Source organism: Bubalus kerabau, chromosome 6 (assembly GCF_029407905.1).
Source record: "Bubalus kerabau isolate K-KA32 ecotype Philippines breed swamp buffalo chromosome 6, PCC_UOA_SB_1v2, whole genome shotgun sequence".
NCBI classification, from domain to species: Eukaryota; Metazoa; Chordata; class Mammalia; order Artiodactyla; family Bovidae; genus Bubalus; species Bubalus kerabau.
Genome location: NC_073629.1, coordinates 54,018,424 through 54,044,275, shown reverse-complemented (window position 1 = coordinate 54,044,275; position 25,852 = coordinate 54,018,424). Strand labels below are relative to the sequence as shown.

General features: G+C 39.6%; 1 long non-coding RNA gene across 2 annotated transcripts in view; it reads left to right on the top strand.

Annotated features, from left to right (window-relative positions):
* The window catches only part of LOC129656151 (uncharacterized), a 36,472-nt gene extending 30,382 nt beyond the window's left edge, over positions 1–6,090 (top strand). For both annotated transcript variants that reach the window (XR_008716233.1, XR_008716234.1), the window contains exon 3: positions 4,090–6,090. This is a non-coding gene — a long non-coding RNA (uncharacterized LOC129656151). The remainder of the gene's footprint in view (positions 1–4,089) is intronic.
* Positions 6,091–25,852: the final 19,762 nt, after the last annotated feature.

Genomic DNA, 25,852 nt, shown 5'->3' with positions numbered 1-25,852 from the left:
TGATGACATGTTACTGGGTGGCAATACATCTGAAGAAATTAAAAATAACAACAACCATGACAAGGCAGGATGATACAGACATTTCAAAAGCAATTGATTCCTCTGTAATAAAAACGTAGTCAAATATAATACCAGAAAACAGAAATATCCACTTTGAGGTTTCCAGTTGAAGGAGATAACCATTTCTTATTTATTAATTTTTTTGTAGAATTCTTAACCTCGTAATAGCCTTCCTGTTAATGGGCTAAAATAAAACATATACCAATATTTAGATGCAAATTAGCAGTAACTATCTGCTAAGGTGAACAGCTTCCCCCAGGGCTACTTAAGATAAAGCCTCAGTCCCTGTTGCTTCAGGGTGCCCCGTTATATGGTTCATGCTCGGTGAGTGCTGGATTTCATCTACTTCAAACGTTTGGCTCACGTTGTTTAGATTTAGCTATTGGTTCTACACAACAGATGTTGATGGATATTTGAGCTAAGAAGATGAATTTTTTGCTTTGCCAAAAGAGAAAATAATTTCTGTATTTTATGTTCCACCTGCTGAGTTTCACAATGAAACCGAAAACCAGGTAGGGATAGAGTCTATTGGATTTTTAAGCTTTATTGTTATTGTTGTTTAGTTGCTGCATTGTGTCCAACTCTTTTGTGACCCCATGGAACTGTAGCCTGCCAGGCTCCTCTTAAACTTTGCTACAGATTTGAATTTGGGCTTCATTTAGCAGGAGTTGGCTTAGTATCTTGAGTCAGGCATGGTTTTAAGAAATCACACATTGATTGTGCGGAAGCTTCAGGTGAGATGATTTACTGCTGCTGCTGCTGTTGCTAAGTCGCTTCAGTCGTGTCCGACTCTGTGCGACCCCATAGACGGCAGCCCACCAGGCTCCCCCGTCCCTGGGATTCTCCAGGCAAGAACACGGGAGTGGGTTGCCATTTCCTTCTCCAACACATGAAAGTGAAAAGTGAAAGTGAAGTCGCTCAGTTGTGTCCAACTCTTAGCGACCCCATGGACTGCAGCCCACCAGGCTCCTCTGTCCATGGGATTTTTCAGGCAAGCGTACTGGATGTGGATTGCCATTTCCTTCTCCAGAGATAATTTACTAGAATTGACAAAATTATTCCACGCTCTGAGGAAGTTTTCCTGCCTAGCTCCTCCTTGGGACATAATTCTTCTTCTCATACACTTTGTGGGTGGAGAGGTTGCAAGGGGAACGCTTTACATTACTAGAGCCTCTAGTTAAAATTTAGGACACCTTTCAAAGTTCTCCCACCACTATAACTAAAATTATTTAGCCACTTGAAATTTTAACTTAGTTTAAAAAGCAGCATACTTGCATAGCTCAATATTCAGAATATAGTGTAAAAAGTCTAGCTTTCAGCCCTGTTTCCCAGATGCCCGGTTCTGTGCTCCTCCTCAGAAGTAACTGGCATTAGCATTTTCTTGTCTGTACTTTCAGAAACATCCTAGGCCCATATTGTTTTTCCCCTTTTCTACAAATGACAGTGTTCACGCACTGTTCTGTACTTTGGTTTCATTCTCTTACTAACTGATCCTGGAGAATTTTCCATTTCAAATCATGAGAGCTTTCTCCTTTTGGTGGGGGTGGGGGGGGTGGGGAGGCAGCACTATTCCATTATAATTGTAACAAAATTTACTTTTCAAAGGATGGAAATTTAATATTTTGCAGTTAAAAACACTGCAGTAAGAATACCCTTGTACATATGCTATGTCACACATATGCAAAAACATCTGTATGAACAATACCTAGATATATAATTGCTGGTCAAAGAAACTGTAGATTTGTAATTTTGATGGATGTTAGCAAGTTATCTTCCGTGGAGGGTGTACTGATTTATAATCCCTCTGGTGCTGGACGAGAGTGTCTGATTCCTCACACACCCTGAGCATGCAGTAAGTGGTATTATTAAACGATGAATCTTGTCAATCTGATAGGTAAAAAGAAGATACTTCAGTATAATTTAAATCACAATCCTCCCATTAGAGTTGAGGACACATTTGAAAATGTATTTAACAGCCATTTGTATGTTATCTCCTGTGAACAATGTGTTTATATCTTCAGTTACTTCTGTTGAACAAGCCCAAACCCGTATTTTCCAGCTTGATTTTACAAGCTCATGAATCTGGACTTTGACATTAGAGATTCCAGTTAGTTTTTAAAATGTTTGGATAGGAGTATTGGGAAAAAACCAACTCAAGATGATATGAACATGAATGCAATAGGATTTGGTTGAGCCCTTCCTTTCTTTTTTTAAATTATGGGAGTCCTGATTTTATTTGAAGATTTGAAGCAGAGACCAGAAAAAGAATCATTTTTTGAAGCTCTGTATCTCAAAACTTGACTTTTAGAAGAATGCATCTCTGCACATAGATCCCAGGATATGTAGATATTTCTTGCATCTTCTTTTAAATACGGATTGACCCTATAGTCAGTTGACATATATTCATCTACCAATGAAGATCTTAAAGATCAGAGGAATCTATGGTCACCGCGCCAGCACTATTTCAATCTTTTTACTGGGGGCTTTACTCTTGTTCTTTATTCTTATTTTATTAGCTTAAAATAATTAAAAAAAGAAGTCTAAAATGTATAGGAGAGTACCAGAGAATAAGGGGAGTGGAATCTTATTCCCAGCACTTGAAATTGTTAGCTTTGTCATATTCTTTTCCAGTCTCTTAAAATAATTATATAATTGGCTGAAGTACCTTCTTACCTTGAGTTTTGTTTCTTTCCCTCTCTACTGAGGGACAACCACTGTCCATTAAACAATTTGTATGTATATATTTATATACATCCATGAACAACATATCATATTGTTTTGAGGGCCTCATAAAAATATCAATGGGACAATGGTATTTCATACTGCATCTTGCATGTTTTACTCAATGCTATAGTTTATTTGAAATCTATGTTGACACAAGAATATCTGCATCTACATTTATGTGTCTGTATCTGGCTATCTCCAGGTTATTCTGTTCATCTTTGTGTGTGGTATTTCATGTATGAGTGTACCACATTTTGTTTTTATTTAGCTTGCTGGTGTATATTTAGCTTGCTGCCAGTTTGCTGTAATTTTCAATGTACTTCCGCAAAGATTAGCTCATGGGATCCTTACATAAACTCAGTGACACGTGTGAGACAGGACAAATGAGGGAATTCAAACATAAGAGAGGTTAAGTGACTGCATTAAGGTTGTTACATTCTCATATAGAACCCAGCATTTCCTAAATCTTCATATAAGGTCTTGCCTCTGATTTATACAGCTTTTTATTCTCCAAAGCATGGAGTACGATTTAAAAATTGAAATGGAACCAACCTGCACGTGGTTTAAGTTGAGAATATGTGTCTGTGTATCTGTTTAAAATTTTTTTCTGGATTCGAATTAATTTCAAGACATTAATCAAGAAATAACTGCCTAAAAAACAGACATTTTAATAGATGAATATCAAAACTCCCAACAAATCTTTTCCCAAGAATATTTAAGTTCAGAAAATACGTTAAGGGTCTCTCACATAGCAAGTTTCCTGAACTTAACTATTTTTACAGAAATGTGCTTTTGACATATTGCTGACATTTTTTTATCCAGGATGAGGACTTCAGTAAACTTTTCCCCCAAAACTTCAATTTCTATTTTCTTTTCAATGACTAAAGCATTTGATTAGAAAGGAAAAGATTAAATCTTTCTCAAGAAAGAAGTTTTCTCCTACATACCAAGATGACCATTGGAGGAAGGAAATCTGAAAGTCAATAATACTCAACAGACAATACAGTGCTTTAAAATGAGGAGAAATGTTTGTCTATGGACTGGCTGATTAACTTACAGAGTATTTGAACTGAAGGGATCTTAGACTGTAGATGTATAACTTGTCCAAGATGGCTCTAGCAGCTACACCAGAGCACACGAGGACTATATAATTACAAAATAATTTAATTTTAATTTTTCTTATTTTTCAGGAAAAAAGAGAGGCATGTTGTTGTGTGGATATGTTCAAAACTAAGAAAGGAGAATAAAATTTCTGTTAAGTAAATTTACTAAAATAGGAATATTTCTCTTTGCATTTATGGACAGATTTAATTCAAATACTCGTGCGTGGCTGGTTGCTGAGTGTGGAACGACCATTACCGCATATCTAACTGAGAATGATATATTGATGAAAGCACAAAACTGTGACAGTGTCATAATCTTGTTGGAACTGCATCTGAAGAGAGTTACTGGTCTTGTCTTGCTTGCACTACCTTCAAAGGACTTTCAAGGGCTGTGGAACCTTGTCAAAGCTCCTTACTGCCTTGGGGAGCCGAGCATTCCTGCCTTCCCAGTATTGGATCAGGTGTAGCTCCTATTGCTTCCAGACAGCCCCAAGTCTATCCCCATCTTAAGCATTCGTGGCAATGTTTCCGAATGACCTGATTAGTGTGTCTGTCTCCCCTACTCGGCCGTAGGAGCCATTGCTTTAGAACCAGGTCCATTTTTCCACCATTGTATTCCATGTGACTAACAGAGTGCAGGTACTAGGCCAGTAGTCATAATGATTTGTTAAAAGATGAGTGAATGTTCAGTAGGAAGATTGTGTCTTAGGAGGAAATTTACACTGTCAGGATTTACAAAACTTAGCACACACTTCAAAAATGCTAAATACCTGTTACTGCTAAATGAGTAAAGTGTACTAAAATTCTATGAAGTTTGAAAGTAGAGATTTTCCTTTATTTCCCTCTATTGAATTAGAAGTGACTAGATGAGATTTCTCAGAGAAGGTGATGACACCGATTCCAGCACTCTTGCCTGGAAAATCCCGTGGACGGAGGAGCCTGGTGGGCTGCAGTCCATGGGGTCGCGAAGAGTTGGGCACGACTGAGCGACTTCACTTTCACTTTTCACTTTCATGCATTGGAGAAGGAAATGGCAACCCATTCCTGTGTTCTTGCCTGGAGAATCCCAGGGACAGGGGAGCCTGGTGGGCTGCCGTCTATGGGGTCGCACAGAGTTGGACACGACTGAAGTGACTTAGCAGCAGCAGCAGCAGCAGATGAGGTTTCTATTTGAGGATAGAGCAATGATTCTGTATTAAGAACATTATAATTCATGACACAATTATGACAAAATAATTATCTAGAAGTAAAGAATTGCTTTATTAGTGCAAATATTCATCATTTTTTCTGTGTGTTTAAAAAAATTGTTTTTTTTTTTGAAGTATAATTGAAAAATAATATATTGTTTCCAGGTATGTAGCTTAATGATCTGATATGTGTATACACTGCAAAGTGATTACCACAATCAGTCTAGTTACCATTTGTCAGCATACAAAATTAACTTTTAGCATTTATCTTCTATGTTTTTTTTTTTTATTGACAGAGTAGGAAGCCATATTATGGTCTACTTAAAATCTCTAGCTGCATCACTAGCTAAAAAAAATAAATATATTCAATTTTAATATTAAGTACTATTAGCAGATATCAAATATGAGAGACTAAAAATATTTAAATGTCACGGAGGTCAAGATACTCTCCTACTGTAATTTTAATAATTTCCCAGTTCTAACATAATTTTATAAAGAAAATTTATGCATTATCAACAAAGTGGGAATGAAATGGATTTTTTAAATTTAAATTTATTTATTTTAATTTGAGGGATTTTTAAATCTAGAGTAATTATGGTTTCTAGTTGAAAGTTCTACTTGATTATCTTATTCCGGCCTCTTATTTGAAATCCCTAGTTATATTTTGTAATCCCAGGGACTGCTAGAGCCTTTTAAAAAGTTTCTCACTAGAGGGCAGCATTTGACTAAGTGTCCAAATAGAAGGTTTCCTGGCGGACTGGGAGTATCCATGCATATCACTTTAATGACTTGGTTAGCAGCCTCACATGGATTTCTAATTCTTTTTGTTGGGCTGGGACCCAATCTGGTTTGATAAGCCTTTAGAAATAAATTTTAGGGATTTTTTTTCCACTAATAAATATAAACTGTTTTTAGATAGGTATTATAACAGATTCGTGGAAGTCATGCTTACCCTAGAGTTTCTATTGCCTACCCTTTTAAATGCACATAAATTATTATATTAAATTATTTATTATTGTAACTGAATAAAACACAAATGGAGTTGCTGGTTTATCAGCCTTCTTTATTTTGTCACCTCTCCAATCACATCTATTTACGTGTTCGTTTTAACTGTATTATTTATCTCACCTGGAATTGTGTTTTCAAGAGTGGGCCCTACAGAAGTGATATGGATCACTGCAAGACCAACTGGTGGAGGAGCTTTCTTGCGGAAGATGGTCTTCCTTTGATGTGAGCCTTGAGGATAACAGAAGATGCTCAGGGACCAATGCTTTCCACATCCCAGAGAGCATGCCCAGGGGCTGGTCCACAGGGTGAGATTTAAGACTTAACAAGTAGCCTCATCCTTGATTTTCAGGGTCAGGAGAGTAAACCATTGCTTGGTTCTCATTATATTCCATCACTGTTGGTATAAAACCTCTTTTTTATTTTCCAATATACAGCTGAATGTATAGTGGACACATCTGGGCTACATAGCTCTTCATGGAGACTAAGTATGGCAGAGAATTATTCAACTACATCCTACCATTTGTTAATAAGACCATTGTTATCGAAGCCAACGTTGGAGAAAATAGCATTATTTTAAGTGGTCATTACATCGTCTTGAAAAAAATATGGTGATTTATTGCTTGAAGAAACTGTTTAAACACTCTCAAAAAGAAATTTACATGCACAAATATCCAGGTGTAGACACACATACACAAATGTATATAATGTGCCCTTGAATTTATATTTGCAAATTTTGATTTAAATTTATTTTAGTTGTGACATATTTTCTAGGTGAAAAAGAAAACCACCTTTGGATATTTATAACAGAAAGAGACACTTGTTCTTCCTGTTTTAGTTTATGTTCAGATGAATTATCAAAAAGCTTTAAAATGCTCCTTGGAGGTGTTCTACTGGGCTTCTGATGACTAAATAAGCAGAACTAAGTTTCTTAAACATTGCAATTGCTGAAGATGGTAATTTAGAACAATATCATTCTTGAGCCAAAGAAAAATCTGAAAGCAGAAATGCTACTGCAGAAGGCATACAAGCAGATCCTTAAATTTTTGTGTTCCCTAGACCTTTGTGCCTGTATTCAAACAGTGCCTCCTGGTACCCACCAGGTTTCTTACTCACTTTAGCGGTTCAATTTGAGAAACTTGGACCATGTCCATTCCACTTTATGTGTTTTATGGACTTCATAAATTAACATTCTTTGCAAAAAAGGGTAGTCAAGGCTATGGTTTTTCCAGTGGTCATGTATGGATGTGAGAGTTGGACTGCGAAGAAAGCTGAGTGCCGAAGAATTGATGCTTTTGAACTGTGGTGTTGGAGAAGACTCTTGAGAGTCCCTTGGACTGCAAGGAGATCCAACCAGTCCATTATGAAGGAGATCAGCCCTGGGATTTCTTTGGAAGGAACGATGCTAAAGCTGAAACTCCAGTACTTTGGCCACCTCATGTGAAAAGTTGACTCATTGGAAAAGACTCTGATGCTGGGAGGGATTGGGGGCAGGAGGAGAAGGGGACGACAGAGGATGAGATGGCTGGATGGCATCACTGACTCGATGGACGTGAGTCTGAGTGAACTCCGGGAGATGGTGATGGACAGGGAGGCCTGGTGTGCTGTGATTCATGGGGTCGCAAATAGTCGGACACGACTGAGCGACTGAACTGAACTAAACTGTACTTCCAATTGCTCCAGGGCCAACCCTGTTTTACTCATGAGTCAGAACACATTTGATATTAATATTTACACATTTTTCAGAATTAGAATGTAATCTTCTGATAGAGAGCATTGTCTCTCCTTTTAAAAAGATCAAATGGAAATAATCTAACCAATTAAATTTGATGAATGATAATTCTGAGATGTAAGCAAGTGATCAAATGCTAAACTTCTATTTAGATTTACATGGTTTAATGAATTTTAGTAATCCCAGAGAGTGGGAGCCATTGGTAAGCCAAGTGACCCATAGATTGTCCTCCTCACTGTTTCTTTTTTTGTTTTTGATAGCTTCTACTTCTTTCTCTGACTCTCTGTTCAGGTAATATATGTTTGTGGATGAAATAAGAGGCTCAAATGTTGGAAAGCAGAAAGAGAATTCCAAGACAAGGAACAAACATGTATTGGATGCCTACTCTCAGGCAGGTAGAGTGCCAGGCACTGGAGATGCAGAGGTTAAAAAAAACAGAACACAATTCTAGCCTTCAAAAAGCTCATAGTCAAGTACAGGCAATAAAGGAGTCAATTCATTACTGTGGTTCAAAGTGACAAGTGCTTTGATAGGAGACAATCTACGAATACTATGGAATCATCGTGAATGGGCATCTAAACCCTTAAGGATAAGGGAGGAATTGCCTAGTAAATGATGCATGGAGGAACAGGTAAGAGTTACAAGAGGAAGGGGAGAATGAAGATGGGGAGAAGGGCATTGCAGACAGAAGCAAAGGCTTGTGTGATGTAATGGAAGCAAAAAACAGTTTGCAGGTTTGGAAATTACAAGTAGTCACATTAGTTTGGAACAGAGAAATTGTGTGGAGTTAGGGAGGCTGGAGATTTAGGCAGGCGCTTAATCATGAAAGGCTTTCCTGAAGACCTTAACATCATTTCTCTCTAGTTGCCCCTGTTATCAACCTGGGTAGCAATTTGGGCTCCCCACATTATTACTGTTGGGACAACATATTTGGGGACCCAAGGAATCAAAGAGAAGCATTGGCAATGAAGGGAAAGAGAGAGAAGAACTAATACTCAGTGGTTAAAAATATGAAACCTGCCGAGGTTCTAATCTCAACCCTGTTACTTGCTAGCTGTGCCCATTGGGAAGATTACTGAGCCTCTCTGTACCCCAGGCTTCTCATCCTTGGGATAAAAATAATCCCTATCTCAGTAGGGTTACTACAAGGATCAAATAGTTGATGGTTGTAAAGCTATTAGAACTGTGCCTTCTTAATTAACATAATAATAAATATGTTTATAAATAAAATATCGAATGCTTATTGTGAACTTGGCATTTTCATAGACGTCATGTCACATTGATCTTCACTCTAGCAATGTGAGTCACCTATTTCCATAGATTTCGAAAAAGCGAAAATTGAGGTTAAAAAGGAGTTGGTAAATGGCCCAGGAGCACACAGAGGGGAACTCTGAACCAGAGCCTGTGGTTTCACCTGGGAAAGGGACAGGTAAGTGTTCATTTAAATGGCATGACTCTGGTCTGCTCTGGAGACCAGCGGCACCTCAGAAGCTGCCCTGGGATTTGGAAGACCTTCTAAAGCTGGAGCTCATGTGTAGGGAAGGAGACACAAGGGTTGTGGGTCTGCCTCTCACTCCTGGTGGTCCTGAGTGCAGTCCTCACCTGGGGCGGTAGGGCCGTTGTCTCAGAGAAAATTGCCCTCCCCAAGTGTGTGAGCAAAACCCCTTCCAGTGAGACATGTTACAGAGGCGGTAGTTTAACAATGAAGGCTCCTTTCAGAAGCACTAGGGCAGACCTCCAAAGTTACCAGTTATTGAAGTGGTCCTGGAGTAAGAGGTTTGGGATTTCTTTATGTGTTCTCCAGTCTGTGGTCAGTTGGCATTGCAGGGGCAGGGGTTAAGAATCTGGACTTTGGAGGCATACTGACTGAAGTTCCATCCCCAGATGTGGTGTGTAAATGCACTGCTAACACCCAGGACTTGCTGAGTGTGTGGTGAGCACATACCAGCACCAGACTTGGGCGCTTTATATAAATGACCTCGTTTAGTCCTCACTGCCAGTCAGAGTTACCATTATCACTCTTGTCCTACAGTCAAGGAGACTAAGGCTCAGTTAATTTAAGCATGGTAGCTTAAAGCACTGGTTCCAGCTTCAGGTTGCCCGAGAATCAATCTTAAAATGCCTTACAGGCTGTACAAGCTAAGGCAAGCTACTGAACCTTTCTGAGCTTGAGTTCCTCATTGGTAAAAGCCAAAAATGATGACCTAATTCAAAAGGTGGAGGTGGCACTAAGAGAAAGAGAACACATATGGTACCTAACACAGTGCCTGGCACACAGTAGGCATAGTAAATAGAGGGAATCTTCTGTCTCTGTCTGCACAGGCTCAGCATCTGGAGCTCACGACTGGGTGCTTGCCTCACATCAGTGCCTTCCATAATTGCTTCCTCTTCATTACTAGCATCATCACTCAAGGAGTTCCCATTACGGGCATGGTGGGAGGACAAGACACATCATATAAAACAAATGCCTGTGGGACTGGGAACATACGCTAGGAGACAGTCAGAGCAGGACTGTGCCATCCTGGTCTGGGCTGGGTTGGGTACACTTTATAGGGAGATAGATGCGATGGCTAATGCTTACCTGGTAAGCTTACCTGGTACTTCCCTTTTCCAGACATGGTATGTATGCTCCTTCTGTATATAAGTGAACTGAGGCACAGATCTGCAGAATAACAAGAGAGAGCCAGAATTCAAGCCTATGCAGTCAATTCCTGGATCTCGGTGTTTGTAAATTGAGCCTTGAATTGTACACTGACAGCAATAACAGCAATAGTAGTAACATTTTTTCTTTTTTAAAAAAGTAATTGCTATATGTTGGTTAATTCACTTTTGTACATGATCATACTTAATTATCACAATAACCTGGTGGAGCAGGATTATGACTCATGCTTTGAGGATAATGAAATAAAATTTTAGAATTTGCCATTTAACAAACGATGAAGAAACTTGCCAGGACTTGCAAATATTGAGCAGCAAATCTGGAATTCAAACCTAGGTTGAACTGGCTCCAAGGTCAATGTACTTTCTGCTTGCTCTCTTTGTCTAATGTAAAGTACAAATGAGGAAGGAGCCACTCCAGGTAGCCATGGAGACTGGACTGTGTGTGGCATTGAAAAGACTGGTAGGGACTACAGTTTGGCTGGAGGGGTGTGTGTGTGTGTGTGTGTGTGTGTGTGTGTGTTCACCTACACATATATATACAGGTGTGTGACAGGGGATAATGAAACAAAGCTTAAGAGATGATGCTGGCATTTGAAACAAGACAACTATTGAAGCCCTTCAGTAGTCAGTGAAGGACTTCCATGGTGGTACAGTGGATAAGGATCTGCCTGCCAGTGCAGGGGACATGGATTCGATCCCTTGTCTGGGAAGAGTCCACGTGCCTTGGAGCAGCTAAGCCTGTGAGCCACTTCTCAGCCCATGTGTTCAACTACTGAAGCCCATGAGCCTAGAGCTTGTGCTCTGCGACAAGAGAAGCCACCGCAATGAGAAGCCTGTGCACTGCAACAAAGAGTGATCCCTGCTTGCTGCAACTAGAAGAAGCCCGTGCACAGAGCCATTTAACATCTGCCGTTTAATGGTTGCCAGAGCAACCAAAAGTACATAAATAAATACTTTTAGAAAAGCAGTCAATGACATCAGGCCTAAGTAAGGGGTATTTTCTCCAAGCCATGCTGATCCTAAGATGTAACTTCTGTTAATTGTCCCAAGCTTGCTCCAAATCTTCTTGAGTTTTCTTCCTTGGCTCCATTTTTTAAAAAAAGTTTGATCTAACAGTAGAGTTACCAGATTTAGCAAATAAAAACTCAGAGCACCAGCTAAATTAGAATTTCAAACAAACAATTTTTTAGTGTAAGTATCTCCCATGTTGTATAGATGGCAACCACACAGAAGAGGCCTGTACAAAGTCACATTTCTCTTCGAGGGAGCCTCTCCAGAGGTGAGGACCCAGCCCTGCTGACAGCTTAATAAGCTGCATCTCCACTTTTCAGGGAAGGTTCCCACAAACGGTCCTCTAGCCTCTGACCTGTGGTTTGTCACCCAGAAGAAGTCTGGCTGTCCACGCTTCACCTCCTTTAACCCCATAACTCTGTGTCTGATGACAAATTAGAAAAAGGGATACAGAATAAAAACCAGCTTTGATGATATCACTCCAGTGATTGTCAATAGATATGCTACCTTGTAAACCAGCAAATCGTGAGTTCTCCATATGGCTCTGCTCCCTACTGGGGGGTCTTCTTGCAAATAAGGCATCACTGACTGCGTCACTGGGCCTACTTTCAAAACCTCTCTTTGGTTCTCTCCATGGCCCAGCCTGTCTGAACATGGCATACCTCCTTCAATGTGGGCTGGCTGCCAGCAGAGCAGATGGCTGTGAACCTGGACATGCCAGGAAACCATTAGGTTCATCAGTGTGAGCAACAGGGGGTGAATTCTCTCTGAAAATGTGAAACTGACAACTGTGCAGGGCAAGGGGCAGATGCCCTCTTGATCCAGGTGGGATGACCTTTCAGTCCCAGATACCGTCTCTGCAGAGCTGCGGGCTTAGAGCATGGCACGAAGGCGTGATCTCAGAAAAGACTGGGGTGAGAGGAAGCGTCTGCTGAAGTGGACAGAAAGCTTCATTTTTGCTTGGCTGGAGGGCTTTGAGGGCCAGGGCTGTGTGTGGGTAACAGATAGTGGATTCACCAGGAGCCTGCTTTCCATTTCTGTTGAGTAATCCCCTGTGGAGAACCAGCGGGCCCGCCAGAGGACAGGCTGTGTTCTAGTTTCTTACACTGGAGGTCACATTTTCCCCCTAAGCCTGAGTCCTTTGGCATCTATGTTCTGTGGCAACCTTAGTTCTGTGGCAGCAGACCCAACAAAGGTAAAATAAAAGCAGTTCTCCTGAAATTGCTGATGAGGATTGAAGGAGGCAGCAGATAAAGTTTATTGAAATGATATGTAGGAGTCCACTTTGTTTGCTTATAATCTTTAATTTTTTTCTCCTTAAAAATGCTTAATAGAAAAATTTCAAATATGTATAAGAAAATGGAAGTCTCTTTTTACCCACACACCCAAGAGATAATAATTTGTTAATAATTTGTTGTATATTTGTGACAGACATTTTCCCTCGAAAAGTGGATGACCTCTTTGAAATCATAGTTTTCTTTTGATCAAACAACCTAGTTGTTTTTTTTTTTTTTTAAATATTCCCATTAAGGGAGAAGTCAATAAAGATATATATTTATTTGGTGAGAACTAAGCTGTCGTGTATGAGTCTTTTGTTTACTCACAAGCATAATGAAATTTCAGGGCTCTCTTCTTTTTAGATTGATCAACCACATTATCAATTTCATGCTGCTGCTGCTGCTGCTAAGTCGCTTCAGTCGTGTCCGACTCTGTGCGACCCCATAGACAGCAGCCCACCAGGCTCCCCCTTCCCTGGGATTCTCCAGGCAAGAACACTAAAGTGGGTTGCCATTTCCTTCTCCAATGCATGAAAGTGAAAAATGAAAGTGAAGTTGTTCAGTCGTGCCCGACTCTTAGCGACCCCATGGACTGCAGCCTACCAGGCTCCTCCGCCCATGAGATTTTCCAGGCATGAGTACTGGGTTGCCAGTGGCTATTTGATGTCAAATGATTTCTTATTTAAGAATACTGATATTGTGGTTTATGTGTCATTGGATTTTTAAAAAATGGCCTCCTTGGGTCTTCTTCCTATGTTGTATTATTAGACCATTGATATTCCCAGATCTTCTCCTCCTGCCCATTGCTCTAGTACTGCTTTTCTCTAACCTATTTGTTTAAATACACATTTATGTTAACATAAGTACTCGGATGTCTCACCTGTACATCAAACTCTGAATATCCTCTTCTGAGCCTCAATTTATTAATGTTGGATGTACCATCACCTGTTAGATCATCCATGTCAGAAATCTGTCTTTCTGGATATAATATCCAAAGAAACCAAAAGCACTAACTCAAAAAGATACATGTACCCTGATAACGGGGCTTCATTGGTGGCTCAGTGGTAAAGAACCTGCCTGCCAATGCAGGAGGTGTGAGTTTGATCCTTGGGTTGGGAAGATCCCTGGAAAAGGAAATGGCAACCCACTCCAGTATTCCTGCCTGGAGAATCCCCTGGACAGAGAAGCCTGATGGGTGACAGTCCATGGGGGTCAAAAAGAGTCAGACATGACAGTGACTAAACAACAACATGTGAACAGCAGCACTATTTACAATAGCCAAGATATGCAAACCACCTAAGTGTCCATCAACAGATGAATGGATAAAGAAGGTACGATAATATATACACAATGGAATACTACTGAACCGTAAAGAAGAATGAAACATTTCCATTAATGACAACATGGATGGACCTAGAGTATCTTATGCTTAGTGAAATGTCAGACAGAGAAAGGCAAAAATAAAACAAATGAAAGACTATAACAAGAGAGAAACAAACTCTTAGATACAGAGAACAAGCCAGTAGTTACCAGTCAGGAGAAAAGTGGTAGGAGAAGCAGGATAGGGGAGGGGAATCAGAGGAACAAACTGCTAGGTATGAAATAAATAAGACCCAAGAATGTAATGTACATCACAGGGAATACAGCCAATACTTTATAATAACTTAAAAAAGAAATCACTGGGACGACCCAGAGGGATGGTATGGGGAGGGAGGAGGGAGGAGGGTTCAGGATGGGGAACACATGTATACCTGTGGCAGATTCATTTTGATATATGGCAAAACCAATACAATATTGTAAAGTTAAATAAAATAAAATTTAAAAAAATCTTATAAAAAAAATAAAGCATAAAATGAACAGAGCATAGGGAAAAAAAAAAAAAGAAATAGGTTCTCTCTTTCTTTCTCTTCATCCAATCAGTCCCCAATATCTAAATATCTTATTACCTAAATATTTCTCAATTCTTTGCTTTCAAGTGCATCCCTATCACCTAACTTCAGTCCCTGAAGATGTGCCAGTTACATCTTGCCGATTTGCAATTTCAGTAAAAACTTTTCACCATGGCCAGCTGAAACCGTGCTGTCCTAGTGCTCTGTGACCTGGTTTAACCCAGGAGTAGAACCATGAGATTATGGAAGACACGTTGATTCTCTTCACCAAGAAATTCTGGCAAAAGTCATTTATTTTAGCTGAAATATTTGATAAGATGTAGTTCCTGAAAAGTACCTGCAGAGCAGCTGGTATATAGTGCCACATAAATAGTTATGTCTATTTTAACAGACAGTTAAGCAAGGGGCAACTTGTGAAAGCTGAGCGAGGAATCCTACTTGGAGAGAAAGGCTCTGTCTTTGCTTAAACAGAAGCCAAGAGAGCATCTATAGATGGGCCCAGATTTCAACTCAGAAAATACTTTTGAATCTGTTTGAATGTCAAAACAAATGTGTAATTGAGGGCCCAGAGTTTTACTCCAAAGCTAGCCTGGAAAATGCTGAAACAGATTTAATTAGATGCCGGACTTTACCTTTAAAAAAACCCTCAGGTACATGCTAGTTTTGGCAATCCTGTGTCCTGATATGCCATAACCCCCAAGATAAACACACGTTCTGGTACATCTTTCTTTTTGTTCTTTCATATAAATACTGCCTTTTCTTTTTTAAATTTATGTATTGGCTGCATCGGCTCTTAGTTGCAGTATGTGGGATCTTCGTTGCATCGTGAGGAATCTTTCGTTGTGATGCATGGACTTTCTAATTGTGGTGTGCGGTCTCAGTAGTTGTGTTGTGAGAGCTCCAGAGCGAGCTGACTCCACAAGTTGTGGAATGTGGGCTCTCCAGTTGTGGCACGTGGGTTCTGGAGCATGTGGGCTCAGTAGTTGTGGTTTGCAGACTTAGTTGCTTTGAGGAATGTGGGATCTTAGTTCCCCAGCCAGGGATTGAACCTGCGTCCCTTGCATTGCAAGGCGGATTCTTAACCAGCAGACCATCAAGGAAGCCCCTAAACTGCTTTTTCTTAAGCGTTGGTATTTCAGGTGGTAAAACATGAAATGGATTTTCAAATGCAGAATGTTTATTTGGTTTATCACTCGTTTATTGTCCTCGAACTTTCTTGCCAGGGCAGAGTCTGAATACACACAAAGGATCAGGTGGTTTTCTGGCTTAGAAGAATATAGAAAATGAATCTTTTATTTCATTGCATCCTAAAAGCTTATTTCTAAAGAATGACCAGCTGTTTCCTTCCACAGTGAAGGAAGAACAAAACCAGAGTGGGTTTGAGCATTAGCTAGAGAAATATTGGTGGGAGGCAATGAAGAAGCCCCTATCGAAGTTTATTAAATCCTGGACTGAGCAATGGCGTGTGCGTATGTGGGTATGTGTATGTGGTGTGTGTTGGTGACTCTCCTAAGGGAAAGGATCTTTAAAAATTTCCCAGATTTATTCTTTGGGTTGGTATAAGTCAGATTTTGATTGTGGGCAGGGATGAAAGTACATGGCTGTGCTGACCACCCGTATCTTCCTAAGACTATTTCTGCTGATTTTATTCTGGGAATCCCAGATGTTCAGGACCCTCAGTACCTGGTCCATCTGTAGGATGTGGAGGGAGAGCCTGCAGGTCATCTCCACCCCACCCTCTGGGTGTCCCCCCTCCCGCAGAGAGCCCATCACTCTGGCTCTTCCCTGTCCGTGAGATCTCAGGGGAGGAAGAGTTTCCTGTTGCCAGTGTGTTGCTGCTTAAAGATTTTCCAGGATTTTTAAGTGTAATCCCCAAGGTGTTGTTAAACACACAACATTAAGTGCAGCACTGGAGGGAGGCAGTGGGATTTAAGTTTCCTCTGAGACGATCGCTTTTATTAAAGGCGCTCTCTTACCCAAGGAAAGAAAGAAGAGAGACAGTAAAGAACCAACTGTGGTTAAATAAGAGTTAGTGTGCAGTCTGCTTGCCAAGAATAGTTGTAGAAATATTGGGAAATAATTTGGGCACAAGGGGAGCAGGTCAAATAATTAGAAGTCCAGGTTTATGATGCCACATGTAACATGGTCCTTGGGGCTCTTTTTCCCTAGAACTCTTGGATTGAATTCTGCATGTGATACATCCTTTCAAGAACGTTGAGAAGCTAACATACAGATTAAAGTGGCCTGATGTACTAATATGCATAATAACAAGGAATAGTGTCCAGTGACTGGGGTGAAGTGGCAGAGGTATGCGCGTGACATGTAGAGAGATGTTCCTATTTCATTAAAATAAGTTTATAGATGGCTAGAGTGGATAATGTGAATGTACATTGTTCCAAATGATCCTGAAGCTGGGATGAGAAAATAAACACCCCACCGTAAAACAAAGGACAAAAGAAGTTCAGATTCTCTGATATCGAAGGGTGAGGAATATTAACAGAAAATCTTGGAAAAAAGCAGGACTAGTAAAAATGTACTTCCTAGGATTTGAGGTGAAGTAAATTTCAGTCCAATTAGAAGCAACTGAGTTCATAATCTTAGTAAGTGAAAATAGAAATGACTTTTTAAAGAAGTAAAGAGAAATTCATGAATGGCAGGCTCATGAAAGATAATTATAGAAAATACTGATTTTTTTTGACAGATTACCGTTAACCCCAGGATTGATGTTGGGCAAGGACAGCCTTTGTCTCTCTGAATTAAACCACTATCTCCATAGTTGTGGCCTGCCCCCTCTTCCTGATATAAAGAATGATTTTCTTCCCACTTTGTCCAGCTGATGAGCTCCTATCGATGCTTCACAGCCTACTTTAGATTGTCCTTGTGACTCTCTCTGACTGATCCTATTTCCTGCATAGCTGTCCAATCCTTTCCTTTTCTCAACTACATACTTATGTACAAACCTGAGGGCATGTACTATATTCTGACTGTGTGTTTACCTCTCTCCTCTCTCCTTTGCTTGATGGTGGGCTGCCCTCTGCCATTGGTATTGAGCATGTTCTAAAAGAGAAGCTCACTGTCTACAGCATTTTTAAACTAAGGCCTAACATTTTTTTTCAGGATTCCATTTTCTTTTTTTTTTTTTTTTTTTTTTTTTTTTTTTTTTTTTTTAAATTTTATTTTATTTTTAAACTTTACATAACTGTATTAGATTTGCCAAATATCAAAATGAATCCGCCACAGGTTTACATGTGTTCCCCATCCTGAACCCTCCTCCCTCCTCCCTCCCCATTCCATCCCTCTGGGTCGTCCCAGTGCACCAGCCCCAAGCATCCAGTATCGTGCATCGGACCTGGACTGGCAACTCATTTCATACATGATATTTTACATGTTTCAATGCCATTCTCCCAAATCTTCCCACCCTCTCCCTCTCCCACAGAGTCCATAAGACTGTTCTATACATCAGTGTCTCTTTTGCTGTCTCGTACACAGGGTTATTGTTACCATCTTTCTAAATTCCATATATATGCGTTAGTATACTGTATTGGTGTTTTTCTTTCTGGCTTACTTCACTCTGTATAATAGGCTCCAGTTTCATCCACCTCATTAGAACTGATTCAAATGTATTCTTTTTAATGGCTGAATAATACTCCATTGTGTATATGTACCACAGCTTGCTTATCCATTCATCTGCTGATGGACATCTAGGTTGCTTCCATGTCCTGGCTATTATAAACAGTGCTGCGATGAACATTGGGGTACTCGTGTCTCTTTCCCTTCTGGTTTTCTCAGTGTGTATGCCCAGCAGTGGGATTGCTGGATCATAAGGTATGTCTATTTCCAGTTTTTTAAGGAATCTCCACACTGTTCTCCATAGTGGCTGTACTAGTTTGCATTCCCACCAACAGTGTAAGAGGGTTCCCTTTTCTCCACACCCTCTCCAGCATTTATTACTTGTAGACTTTTGGATTGCAGCCATTCTGACTGGTGTGAAATGGTACCTCATAGTGGTTTTGATTTGCATTTCTCTGATAATGAGTGATGTTGAGCATCTTTTCATGTGTTTGTTAGCCATCTGTATGTCTTCTTTGGAGAAATGTCTATTTAGTTCTTTGGCCCATTTTTTGATTGGGTCATTTATTTTTCTGGAGTTGAGCTGTAGGAGTTGCTTGTATATTCTCGAGATTAGTTGTTTGTCAGTTGCTTCATTTGCTATTATCTTCTCCCATTCTGAAGGCTGTCTTTTCACCTTGCTAATAGTTTCCTTTGATGTGCAGAAGCTTTTAAGGTTAATTAGGTCCCATTTGTTTATTTTTGCTTTTATTTCCAATATTCTGGGAGGTGGGTCATAGAGGATCCTGCTGTGATGTATGTCAGAGAGTGTTTTGCCTATGTTCTCCTCTAGGAGTTTTATAGTTTCTGGTCTTATGTTTAGATCTTTAATCCATTTTGAGTTTATTTTTGTGTATGGTGTTAGAAAGTGTTCTAGTTTCATTCTTTTACAAGTGGTTGACCAGAGTTCCCAGCACCACTTGTTAAAGAGATTGTCTTTAATCCATTGTATATTCTTGCCTCCTTTGTCGAAGATAAGGTGTCCATATGTGCGTGGATTTATCTCTGGGCTTTCTATTTTGTTCCATTGATCTATATTTCTGTCTTTGTGCCAGTACCATACTGTCTTGATAACTGTGGCTTTGTAGTAGAGCCTGAAGTCAGGTAGGTTGATTCCTCCAGTTCCATTCTTCTTTCTCAAGATCGCTTTGGCTATTCGAGGTTTTTTGTTTTTCCATACAAATTGTGAAATTATTTGTTCTAGCTCTGTGAAGAATGCTGTTGGTAGCTTGATAGGGATTGCATTGAATCTATAGATTGCTTTGGGTAGTATACTCATTTTCACTACATTGATTCTTCCAATCCATGAACATGGTATATTTCTCCATCTGTTAGTGTCCTCTTTGATTTCTTTCACCAGTGTTTTATAGTTTTCTATATATAGGTCTTTAGTTTCTTTAGGTAGATATATTCCTAAGTATTTTATTCTTTCCGTTGCAATGGTGAATGGAATTGTTTCCTTAATTTCTCTTTCTGTTTTCTCATTATTAGTGTATAGGAATGCAAGGGATTTCTGTGTGTTGATTTTATATCCTGCAACTTTACTATAGTCATTGATTAGTTCTAGTAATTTTCTGGTGGAGTCTTTAGGGTTTTCTATGTAGAGGATCATGTCATCTGCAAACAGTGAGAGCTTTACTTCTTCTTTTCCAATTTGGATTCCTTTTATTTCTTTTTCTGCTCTGATTGCTGTGGCCAAAACTTCCAAAACTATGTTGAATAGTAATGGTGAAAGTGGGCACCCTTGTCTTGTTCCTGACTTCAGAGGAAATGCTTTCAATTTTTCACCATTGAGGATAATGTTTGCTGTGGGTTTGTCATATATAGCTTTGATTATGTTGAGGTATGTTCCTTCTATTCCTGCTTTCTGGAGAGTTTTTATCATAAATGGATGTTGAATTTTGTCAAAGGCTTTCTCTGCATCTATTGAGATAATCATATGGTTTTTATTTTTCAATTTGTTAATGTGGTGTATTACATTGATTGATTTGCGGATATTGAAGAATCCTTGCATCCCTGGGATAAAGCCCACTTGGTCATGGTGTATGATCTTTTTAATGTGTTGTTGGATTCTGATTGCTAGAATTTTGTTAAGGATTTTTGCATCTATGTTCATCAGTGATATTGGCCTGTAGTTTTCTTTTTTTGTGGGATCTTTGTCAGGTTTTGGTATTAGGGTGATGGTGGCCTCATAGAATGAGTTTGGAAGTTTACCATCCTCTGCAATTTTCTGGAAGAGTTTGAGCAGGATAGGTGTTAGCTCTTCTCTAAATTTTTGGTAGAATTCAGCTGTGAAGCCATCTGGACCTGGGCTTTTGTTTGCTGGAAGATTTTTGATTACAGTTTCAATTTCCGTGCTTGTGATGGGTCTGTTAAGATTTTCTATTTCTTCCTGATCGAGTTTTGGAAAGTTGTACTTTTCTAAGAATTTGTCCATTTCTTCCTCGTTGTCCATTTTATTGGCATATAATTGTTGATAGTAGTCTCTTATGATCCTTTGTATTTCTGTGTTGTCTGTTGTGATCTCTCCATTTTCATTTCTAATTTTATTGATTTGATTTTTCTCCCTTTGTTTCTTGATGAGTCTGGCTAATGGTTTGTCAATTTTATTTATCCTTTCAAAGAACCAGCTTTTGGTTTTGTTGATTTTTGCTATGGTCTCTTTTGTTTCTTTTGCATTTATTTCTGCTCTAATTTTTAAGATTTCTTTCCTTCTACTAACCCTGGGGTTCTTCATTTCTTCCTTTTCTAGTTGCTTTAGGTGTAGAGTTAGGTCATTTATTTGACTTTTTTCTTGTTTCTTGAGGTGTGCCTGTATTGCTATGAACTTTCCCCTTAGGACTGCTTTTACCGTGTCCCACAGGTTTTGGGTTGTTGTGTTTTCATTTTCATTCGTTTCTATGCAAATTTTGATTTCTTTTTTGATTTCTTCTGTGATTTGTTGGTTATTCAGCAGCGTGTTGTTCAGCCTCCATATGTTGGATTTTTTAATAGTTTTTCTCCTGTAATTGAGATCTAATCTTACTGCATTGTGGTCAGAAAAGATGCTTGGAATGATTTCTATTTTTTTGAATTTACCAAGGCTAGCTTTATGGCCCAGGATGTGATCTATCCTGGAGAAGGTTCCATGTGCGCTTGAGAAGAAGGTGAAATTCATTGTTTTGGGATGAAATGTCCTATAGATATCAATTAGGTCTAACTGGTCTATTGTATCGTTTAAAGTTTGTGTTTCCTTGTTAATTTTCTGTTTAGTTGATCTATCCATAGGTGTGAGTGGGGTATTAAAGTCTCCCACTATTATTGTGTTATTGTTAATTTCTTCTTTCATACTTGTTAGCATTTGTCTTACATATTGCGGTGCTCCCGTGTTGGGTGCATATATATTTATAATTGTTATATCTTCTTCTTGGATTGATCCTTTGATCATTATGTAGTGACCATCTTTGTCTCTTTTCACAGTCTTTGTTTTAAAGTCTATTTTATCTGATATGAGTATTGCTACTCCTGCTTTCTTTTGGTCCCTATTCGCATGGAAAATCTTTTTCCAGCCCTTCACTTTCAGTCTGTATGTGTCCCCTGTTTTGAGGTGGGTCTCTTGTAGACAACATATGCAGGGGTCTTGTTTTTGTATCCATTCAGCCAGTCTTTGTCTTTTGGTTGGGGCATTCAACCCATTTACATTTAAGGTAATTACTGATAAGTATGATCCCGTTGCCATTTACTTTATTGTTTTGGGTTCGAATTTATACACAATTTTTGTGTTTCCTGTCTAGAGAATATCCTTTAGTATTTGTTGGAGACCTGGTTTGGTGGTGCAGAGTTCTCTCAGCTTTTGCTTGTCTGAAAAGCTTTTGATTTCTCCTTCATACTTGAATGAGATCCTTGCTGGGTACAATAATCTGGGCTGTAGGTTATTTTCTTTCATCATTTTAAGTATGTCTTGCCATTCCCTCCTGTCTTGAAGAGTTTCTATTGAAAGATCAGCTGTTATCCTTATGGGAATTCCCTTGTGTGTTATTTGTTGTTTTTCCCTTGCTGCTTTTAATATTTGTTCTTTGTGTTTGATCTTTGTTAATTTGATTACTATGTGTCTTGGGGTGTTTCGCCTTGGGTTTATCCTGTTTGGGACTCTCTGGGTTTCTTGGACTTGGGTGATTATTTCCTTCCCTATTTTAGGGAAGTTTTCAACTATTATCTCCTCAAGTATTTTCTCATGGTCTTTCTTTTTGTCTTCTTCTTCTGGGACCCCTATGATTCGAATGTTGTAGCGTTTAATATTGTCCTGGAGGTCTCTGAGATTGTCCTCATTTCTTTTAATTCGTTTTTCTTTTATCCTCTCTGATTCATTTATTTCTACCATTCTATCTTCTAATTCACTAATCCTATCTTCTGCCTCTGTTATTCTACTATTTGTTGCCTCCAGAGTGTTTTTAATTTCACTTATTGCATTATTCATTATATATTGACTCTTTTTTATTTCTTCTAAGTCCTTGTTAAACCTTTCTTGCATCTTCTCAATCCTTGCCTCCAGGCTATTTATCTGTGATTCCATTTTAATTTCAAGATTTTGGATCAATTTCACTATCATTATTCGGAATTCTTTATCAGGTAGATTCCCTATCTCTTCCTCTTTTGTTTGGTTTGGTGGGCATTTATCCTGTTCCTTTATCTGCTGGCTATTCCTCTGTCTCTTCATCTTGTTTAAATTGCTGAGTTTGGGGTGTCCTTTCTGTATTCTGGCAGTTTGTGGAGTTCTCTTTATTGTGGCGTTTCCTCGCTGTGTGTGGGTTTGTACAGGTGGCTTGTCAAGGTTTCCTGGTTAGGGAAGCTTGTGTTGATGTTCTGGTGGATGGAGCTGTATTTCTTCTCTCTGGAGTGTAATGAAATGTCCATTAATGAGTTATGAGATGTCTATGGTTTTGGGGTGACTTTGGGCAGCCTGTATCTTGAAGCTCAGGGCTGTGTTCCTTTGTTGCTGGAGAATTTGCTTGTTATGTTTTTCCCTGGAACTTGTTGGCCCTTGTGTGGTGCTTGGTTTCAGTGTCGGTATGGAGGCGTTTGATGAGCTCCTGTCAATTAATGTTCCTTGGAGTCAGGAGTTCCCTGGAGTCAGGGATTGGACTTAAGCCTCCTACTTCCAGTTATCGGTCTTAATTTTACAGTAGTTTCAAAACTTCTCCTTCTATACAGCACCACTGATAAAACATCTACGTTAAAGATGAAAAGTTTCTCTACTGTGAGGGTCACTCAGAGAGGTTCACAGCATTACATGGAGAAGAGAAGAGGGAGGAGGGAGTTAGAGGTGACCCAAATGAGATGAGGTGGAGTCAATAGTGGAGAGAGTGGGCTAGCCAGTAGTCACTTCCTTATGTGCACTCCACAACTGGACCACTCAGAGATTTTCACGGAGTTATACAGGGAAGAGAAGAAGGAGGCAGGAGACAGAGGTGGCCAGAAGGATAAAAGGGGGAAATGAAAAGGCAGGAGACAGATCCAGCCAGTAATCAGTTCCTTAAGTGTTCTCCACCGTCTGGAACACACAGAAATTCACAGAGTTGGGTAGAGTAGAGAGGGGTTAGGGAGGAGATACAGGTGACTTGGTGGAGAAAATGGAGAGTCCAAAGGGAGAGAGAGCAGCCAAGCCAGTAATCTCGTACACTAGTGAAAAATGGGTCCTGAAGATTGGGTTCTTAAAGGTACAAAATTGGTAACAAATACATAAAAACAAAAATTAGAAATCTAGAGTAGAGTTTGGAATTTCAAAAATGCGATGTTAATGAAAAGGAGAAGGAAAAGAAAGAGAGAAAAAACGAACAAAGAAAAACAAACAAGGTCGTGAAAGTAATAAAGAAACTACAGGTACAAAATTGATAACTAATACCAAACAGCAAAAATTAAAGATCTAGAGTAGATTTTGGAATTTCAAAAATACAACGTTTAAAAAAAAAAAAAAAAAAAAAAAAAAAAAAAAAAGAAGAAGAAGAAGAAGAAAAATAAAGAGAGAAAACAAACAAACCAACAAAAACAATGTCGCAAAAATTATAAAGAAAATACAGGTACAAAATTGATATCAAATACCAAAAAGCATAAATTAAAAATCTTGAGTAGAGTTTGGAATTGCAGATATACGATGTTATATAAAAGAAGAAGAGAAAGAAACAGAGGAAAAAAAAAGTCACAGCAATTATGAAAAAAACTATAGGTACAAAATTGATAACATATATCAAAAGGCTAAAATTAAAAATCTAGAGTAGAGTTTGGAATTTCAAAAATGCAATGTTAAAGAAAAGAAGAAAAAGAAAAAAAAAAAAAAAAACCAGGGTCAAAAAATTATAAAATATGTATATGAAGTTTGCTGAAGAAGAAAAAAAAAAAAAAAAAATAGGGTCTTTTTTTTTTTTTTTTTTTTTGCAAAGTAATAGTTATAAAAGTGAAAATTAAAGGATAATAGAGGACTTAAAAAATTTTTTTTAATTAAAAAAAAAAGAAAGAAAGAAAGATTGATCGTAAAAATAGTAAAAATATATCTAGGTCTTTCTCTGGTTTTGTTGTGAGTATTGTGGGTTCAGTTCATTTTTGGCAGTTCCTTAGTCCGACTTATATTTCTCAAGATCTATAGGCCCCTTCCTATGTAATCCGTAGTAACCACAGGGTTTTAATCTATGGCCTGTAGCTTCCAAGGCGTTTCCCTCTGTTATAGCTTCTTCTGTTTGCTGGTCTCTTCAGTGTCTGGTTCCCGCCCTGACACAAAGGGGACGGTGGAGGACCCTATTTTTTTTTTTTTTTTAATTTAGGCTCACTTGTTCAGCCGCGCTGTGGGGAGGGAGGGAGGGATGCTGCAAACAGATAACACTGGCGTGCGCTCGAAGTGCCTCGGCCACACTGGGTCTGCCCCCGCTCACGGCGCGTGTAACCTCCCTGCCCACACTGCTTGGGCTCTAGGTTGTTCCGCCGGGAACAATCAGAGGCCGGCCCTGGACTGAGCTCCCAGGTCCACGCCGCTCAGGTTCAGGCACTCGGGTAGTCCTCAGAGGCGCAGACTCGGTTGGGCCTGCGTTTTGTGTTCTTCCCAGGTCGAGCAGCTCAGGTGATGAGGTGTTTGGCGGGCGCCAATGCTGCGACTTATCGCCTCCCCGCCACTCGGTTATCTGGGTGTAAAACCGGCGCACCTTCTCAGGCAGATGTTGACTGTCCAGACCCCCAAGAAGTTTTAGTTAGCAAAGAAGCCTGCTTACAGTTTTATAGATAGTGTCTCTCTGGGGCTGCGATTGCCCCCTTCCGGCTCTGGCTGCCTGTCACCGGAGGGGGAAGGTCTGCAGCCGGCTATCTCTGTTCAGTCCTTTGTTCTGTGCGCGGGCCTGGCGGTGTCTTAGGTTAGGGCTGGCTTTTCGCGTGGTAGATATCCCACAGTCTGGTTTGCTAGCCCAAATTATTTCGCTCAGATAGCGCTCAGGACATTCGGCCCGATTCTTACTCTAAGGGACACAGCCCGCGCCGCGCTTCCCTGCCCAGCCCCCACTTGCTAATGCCGTGTGCAGGCGTCTGCGCCGCTTCTCCGCTGGGGGGGTTACCGTAGGGCTCACAATCCGCGATT